Genomic DNA, 7,662 nt, shown 5'->3' on the forward strand with positions numbered 1-7,662 from the left:
AAACAAAATTAGGATCACCCAACAATACCGAAAAATCAAAAATTGTCTTGATAAAACAAAATGTTAATGATATATCGCTTTTTAACAAGAAGGAACTCCACGGGCGGAAAATTTCTAATTTGGACAAATCCATCGTGTATATCAGATATCACCTCACATTATGTACCATACTGTCCTTGACACATTCTCTGCATGCTGCGTACCTTATAGGTACATTCAACTAAATTTAATAATGAATAAACAGCGAAGTTTATGAAAATAAATGGGTTATAAATGTGTTATTAGAAATCGAAAGTCTACAAAGAATTTTAGGCAATAAAAAGGAAACATTTCTTAACCCTCCTGAATGTCTCTTGGAAATCATAATAGACAGCTTTATATAGAAACTTTCAAAAAATTTGTTTTCTTTTGAAAAACTTCGCTTTCAGTGCAACATTGAGGAGTGGCATTAAACGAATGAAGAAAGCATTAAAGTTAAACGAATAGAAGAAATGGTACGACCTTTATGCGAACAAATGTGACAACGTCTTCCCTTTCCCCTTTATAAACCTTGATATCGCCATCCGTTCTCTAAGTACCCAATTCTTTTTCCATCTCCAGTCGACTTCTTAAGTTGCAGTTGTCGTGACAATAAGTCGTTCTGTATCGTGTTGTAGAACCTAGTCAAGTGTTCAGTGACATCATTAATATTTTGTTTCACAGAATACATTTATGAGCTGTCGTGTTTAGCTACTATTGCACGAGAACTACATGCGGTTCCTGCATCTACAAAAACTATCTTCAAAATTGGCATTCAAATACTTTTAACGGCATTTTCCAGTAACGTGTTATCAACTGTGGACGTTATTTACTTATGTTATTACTAGATTTCAAATTCGTGCTTCAATACTGCCTATAAAAATATCCTTTAATCTTTTACTCACATTAAGACATGACAAATACAGTACGGGTGCACTGCATCGGCACATAACGGTCTTTAATTTACTATCACTGATCCGAAGGCAGATAGAAAGTGAGTAGCACTTGTTTGATCTTATAGGAAACTCTGTGTAGTTGAGACAGCATTGTGAACAGTCACTCTTAAAAGTACAAACCGCATATTTTGTAGCGTAGTGCGAATTCAACATAGATTATATGCCAAACACTGGTGGCTTCTTTTAACTCAGCTAAACTCAGTAGTCTTAATAGATCCGCGATCCTTCTACAGAATTTTACGGTTTCCTCTGTTTTCCAATGACAGTTAGGCTTAGATGGTGTCCGGGAGTATCGCGAAATTGAATCCCATTATCAACTGTAATGCTAGTATATTGGCCACCTTAAACGGTTACAATGAAGGTGTAAAACTCTCCCATCGAATTGGTGATTCAACCGAATATTAAAATCAAAAAAAAAAAATTTTTAATAAAAGAAATTTATTTATTTATCATTATTTGCATGTTTATCCTCAATCTTGTATGAATTTTTGATCTTGCAACCGTTTTCTTACATTCTAAGAAAATGCAAGTATTATTACCGAAGAAGCCTTTAGCACAATGATTACGGTTACGATTGCTATCCTTTCACATCGTCCGCAGAAAGCAGAGATTCGCGTTCCATCGATATGAGAAGAACTTTTATGGGCTTAACAGAGTGGTTATAAGCGAAAGTACAGCAGCACACGCTCTTTGAGTGGACCGTGGTTCAAGACTGCGTGACTGCTAAATATGATTAACGATTGTATTTGTGATTTATTGTAAACTCCTCTGCCCTGGTGGTTTTGCAGAAGTATGAACAAGAACTATTTTTCTTTATTTTTTCTTCTTTTCCCCCACCGTGGCCCAGTTCGTCCGTGTCGAGCGAGAAGTGCGTGGTTTTTATCATTGCACAAAGTAGGCAAATCAACCACAAGGCAAATCCAAGTAAATAAAATTAACCCTAAAAATTTTCGAATCCAGGCGGGTACGAGTTCATATATCTCATTAAAAGCATTAATAGCAATTGGAATTTTTTTTTCTACAAATCATCAGAATCCTCTAGCGACACGTCAATCAAAATACTAGATCATTTGTAATTCATTTGGCATTGTAAATATAAATTACAAATTAAATGCAAATTTAGGAAAAAATCACAAGATATGAAAATAATTATATTGCAATCGACTACTTCGTTATCAGTAAAATCAAGAGAAATAAAAAAATTTAATCAAAATCGTATTGTATGCGAGATTATTACTTCAAGGCTCTTTTTAGATGTCCCATAGTGAACAGTGAATTCTCTCAGTAAAAGGTATATCGCAGAAAAAAAAGTGAATTATATTTAAATTCTCTCTCTCTCTCTCATGTCTCCTTATTTCGCTCTTTCTATATAATATAGATTATCATCATTATCATCTTCATCACTGTTGTTTTGTATTTTTATCAATGATATTGATGAAGGTATATCAGGCTTAGTATCGAAGTTTGCAGATGATACAAAGGTTGGCAGGGTTGTTAATGACAGTAATGGCAGGGTGTTACTGCAACAGGATCTAGAAAATTTGAGCAGATGGCCTGAGAATTGGCAACTGAAGTTTAACATTGACAAATGCAAAGTACTGCATATGGGTAGAAGTAATCCCAGAGAAACGTAGCAACTGTGTGGTACTACACTTCAGATGGTAGAAAATGAAAAAGACCTGGGTGTAATTGTGCAGTCAGATATGAAGTTTACTGAGCAATGCAGACAGGCTGCCAGGGCAGGTCATGGGGTGTTGTCAATGATATATAGGAATTTTGCTAGCAGAAAAAAGGAGGTGACTGTCCCTCTGTATAAGGCAATGGTCAGGCCACGCCTTGAGTACTGCGTGCAGGTCTGGAAGCCTCACTTTAGGAAGAGTGTAGATTTGCTTGAGCGCGTACAGAGAAGGGCAACAAGATTGATGAGGGGAATAAAGGGATCCTCTTACCAGGAGAGGCTTAAGTTCTGCAAATTGCAGCAGCTGGAGACTAGACACCTGCGAGGTGATCTGATTGAGGTGTATAAGGCCTTGAATGGTTTGAGCACGCTTAATTCTGATGGGATTTTTCCACTTGTTCAGACTACGAAACTAAGGAGGCATAAATTGAAATTGAGGAAGGACAGATGTAGAATAGATGTGCGGAAATTTGCCTTTAGCCAGCGGGTGGTTAATTGCTGGAACAAATCCATCTGTCTTTTTACTTACTTACTATCATTTTATTAACACAAGGTTCACCCCCTGTACAGCAAGTGGGCTAGGAGGGTGTTGTGTGGTGCTGTCGTTGTGGAAGTTGATAAGTTAAATAAATTTAAGGAGCAACTGGACAAACATTTAGAGGGGATTGTTTTCTAATTTTTTTTTTTTTTTTTTTGGCTGGTGCTGCATAAGCTCTGGAAATAGTGGGAATTGAATGGGAAAGAATGACAGAAGACAAGATCTGGGAAGACAGAAAAAGTTGTAAGGCTTTGACTCACCTGACCCAGTCTGTCAAAGTTCATTCTCTTCATACACTTGCTTTCTTGCATCACATGCCACTACTACTACTGTTCCAACCTAAGATTGGGTCAGGGGAGTCAAAGCCTTCCAACTTTTTCTGTCTTCCCAGATCTTGTCTTCTGTCATTCTTTCCCAATCAATTCCCACTATTTCCACACCTTTTCTAATCTGATCTGTCCACCTCTTTCTGGGTCTCCCTCTCGGCCTCTTCCTGTCCATTTTCATCTTAAACATTCTTCTTGGTAATCTGTCCAAGTTCATTCTCTTCATGTGTCCAAGCCATCGCAAACGTGATGTAATCATCTTCTTCCTTAGACTTTCTATTCCCAAATTCATTCTTATATCAGTATTTCTTATTTTATCTCTTCTAGTTTTAGCTAACATGGTCCTTAGCACCTTCATTTCCATGGACTCTGCTAGAATCTTTTTTTATTCATCCTCCACGTCTCAGCAGCATAGGTGAATATAGAGACTAAATATGCCCTATTTATCAGCTTTTTATACTTCATTAGAATTTCCCTAGCCCATAACAGGCTATTAACATTACAGAAGAAACTCGGACTAGCTGATATTCTTCTTGTTATTTCCATATCTAGGCTGCCATCCTTTGTTAATAAACTCCCTACGTACTTAAAATTATCCACCACTTCCAACATAGATCATAATATCTATATTTAAATCTCTTTCTGAGCCCCTTGTTAAAAAAAAAAAATAATAAGTTTGATAAAAGGATGACCTTTAGCTGAAATTCTTCTAGAAATGGTCCCTTGTTAAGAAATTAGCAGTAAACCCGTCTCTCTCTCTCTCTCTCTCGTGACCACTTTCTGTCATGCGCCTCCATCTAATATCTAATGTTATGAACGTTGTGTGTGAAAGGAAGCCCTAATATCATAACGTTCAGAATATCTAATGTTATAAACGTTATATGTGGAAGGAAGCCCTAGGCTTTTGCTGCACCGGCCAAAAAAATTAATAAATAAAAATAACTAAATTAATTAAAAATAAACACAGGTACATAATAAAATAAAATAAACTACCTAACTGACTCTCTTCTAGCGTAGACGTCCATCCAATTGACCTTAGAATTTCACCAAGCTGTCAGCCTCAATCACCCATGGAGATAACTTTATTCCAATAATTATTATCTCCATTGTTAATTAATAATTCCTCCTATCTCTCTTTTTTTTTTTTTTTTTTTTTTTTTTTGTCATATCCCCTTCCTCTCTCTCTCTCTCTCTCTCTACGTCATATATGTTAGGGCACGTTACTTGTTAGTATGCCATGGGCTGAGAGTTATCTCATCATCTCGCTTAGCAGTAATACCCTATGGCTATTCTCAGACAGTGGCTGAGAAAACGCGCCAGCCGAGTTCCCTCGCAAACTATCCGAGCGTAAATCGATGCCAACTTCAACGGTTTTCTTACTTTTTTACAGTAACTTCGTGTCCGCCTTACTTAAAGCGACCTGATCGATTCCCACTTCCGATGGGTTGTTAGGGGCGTCCACGAAGGGCACGTCGTCAGCAATAAGACGCATTCATTTTCTGTTTGACTAGGGAGTTCTAAATATAGAGGCAACATTAGCAGGATTCTCGGATTCATTGTGCACTCGACGCAATAGTGATGGTATTCCAGAAGCCTCAAGCTATGGTACATTGTCCCCACGCTCTAGATATTGTACTTTTGTCATCTGTTCGACAAATCTCAACGGCTAAATGAGATGCCACCAGTGGTCGGAAGATTGACAGAAAGCAAGGAAAGAAAATAAATTAAGCTTTCATGATGAAAAATGAAGCAAAAGCCACTGGTAAAATTCATGAAGAACTTAAACTCCAAACTCATAGAATTCGTTTGTTAACTTTAAAGTTATAAAAACAGTTAACTCTATGCATAAACTTACAGTTTATTGGTTTCTAATTGCGTACAATTAGTACGAAATAAGTTACAAACAGCCAGATAAATTTGCCCTAAATTTGATAATGACTTGGGACTTCTTTGGGCTCTGTTATCAAGTCTTAAGAAAGTAGAAAGAATGAATAATAAATTTTAAATCCCAAATTATCATAAAGCCTTAAACGAAAACTGATATTTCTAACGTTTCTAACCAAACTAAATTAGAAAAGTTAAAATTATTACAAACGGTTTGATAACAGAGGAAAATGTACAGAAATTATCAGTTCTTTTAATAAATGTTAATAATAAGAATGAAATAAAAAAGGAAAAATAACTTAATCAGAATGAAAAACTTAACAGAACACAACTAAAATCTGTTTTACTCTGTGCAATGGCAAAAGTGATAATGAAGTCGCAGCCCACGATCCAACAATGACCTCGGAGGTTAAGTTTTAAGATACTCTAATTTTTGATTGGCATTTTCTCGAATACAAATGGACAAACCGATATTTTCTAGTTGTTTTAAGATGAAAAAAATATTCAATTTTTCCTGTCTGCGGCGGTGATTCTTAAACCTTCCGAAACAACGAAACACCTTTGAATTGAACGAATTCTACGCATCTATCAATATCTTTTACACTTTTCAATTTTTATTAAAACAATTTATATAAAAATTCATTCCATCAAGACCAGAAGAACTTTCAAAAAATTCCTCAGAACTCACTTGATGAGCGGAATTCTCTTTTGGAATTATAAGATGTAAAATCTTACAAGTAAAATATTTTATACAAAAGTGAGATTAATTTAAAGTAAAGCTTCTGATATAGCAACATGGGGCAGCAAAACATTACTAGTCACGAATATTATTTAGATAATGGGTCACTCGCTAGGGATTTAATTAGACAAGGTAATAGAGAAGGGAGCGGTAAAGTTCCCCTAGTCTCGACAAAGACTAGGGGAAATAGAGGGTGCACTTCAGCTCCCAGCACACAGGAATAAATCAAAACAATGGAAACAGGTACGTGTGAATAATTATGGCCCAGAAAGAACAATACGGCAAAGGACCTAGTTTGTCGGGACATTCCTTTGATCGGTGACATCTCGAGAAGAGACGGGTAGTAAATACGGGACAAATGCTCGGGTGAGATTTAAGACTGGCGTCTGGCTGTCGGTAACAGTAAGTTTGGGATCTTAGGAAGAAAAAGTGTTAAGTGAAACAGAAAGATGGCGGCGAACTTCAAAGAAGCGGACTGCCTGGGAAAATTTACAAATTTCTTAAAATGAGGAGTTGGATAGAGCACTGAAGAGACAACTTGAGAAAAATTAAAATGGGCGAACAGGACAGAGTGAAAGTTTGATAAAATGAGAAGATTGGTTAAGACTGAGAACTAGGGCTCCCCTGTCATATAGGGGCGGTACGTAATTTAGATGAACAAAAGGTGAGTGAAAGGGGGAGACACATGACAGTTGAGATTTTGTCGGTGTTTGTGAAAATGGGTTAAAAAAGTGACTGAGTTGAGTTTTTGTTGGTGTTTTTTGTGAAGGTGAGTTAAGAGACACATGACAGTTGAGATTTTGTCGGTGTAAGAAAAGATGAGTTAGTAAGATAAGAGTTGAGTTTTTGTTGATGTTTTTAATATGAATTAGAAAACGAGGACAGTTGAGATTTTTGTCGGTGTTTGTGGAAATGGGTTAAAGTAAGTCACAGAGTTGAGTTTTATGTGGGTGTTTATGGAAATGAGTTAGGGGAGACACAGTTGAGGGTTTTGTCATGGTAGAAAATATGTGTTAGTAACATTGACAGTTGAGTTTTGACATGTTAGAATATATGGAGTGTAAGGAAAATAAGCCTGTCCGTCATTGGAAGGCAAGGGCAGTCGGTGTTTCGCCGAATGCAGAAAGTCTAATCCGTCATGGAGGAAGGCAAGGGTAGTGGCCGGTATGCAAACGAGCGCTGTGAAATATTTTTTGGTGAACGAGTTTTAATTAAAAGGTGGAGCGGAGAAGAAAGGGTAGCGCCCTGTGAAGTTTTCTTCTTGTGGAAGAGTTTCTTAAAAGGTGGCCGGAGAAGCGAGGGTTGCACCCTGTGAGCTTTCTCCTTGTGAATGTGTTTTTTTTTTTTTAAAAGGTGGAGAGACGAAAGTAACGGAGAAAGGTAGAGTGAAATGATAGAAATCAGCAGAGGCAAAGGTGCCTGGAAAAAGAAGAAGCCCCTTTTGATGAAGACGTCGAGTTCTGATGTCCCAGACGGTAGGAAGCAGCCCTTGTATCGAAACTAACATGTGTGAGGGCAAAGTG

This window comes from Mastigoproctus giganteus, chromosome 5 (assembly GCF_048544385.1).
Source record: "Mastigoproctus giganteus isolate SK-2022 chromosome 5, ASM4854438v1, whole genome shotgun sequence".
In the NCBI taxonomy this organism is placed as follows: Eukaryota; Metazoa; Arthropoda; class Arachnida; order Uropygi; family Thelyphonidae; genus Mastigoproctus; species Mastigoproctus giganteus.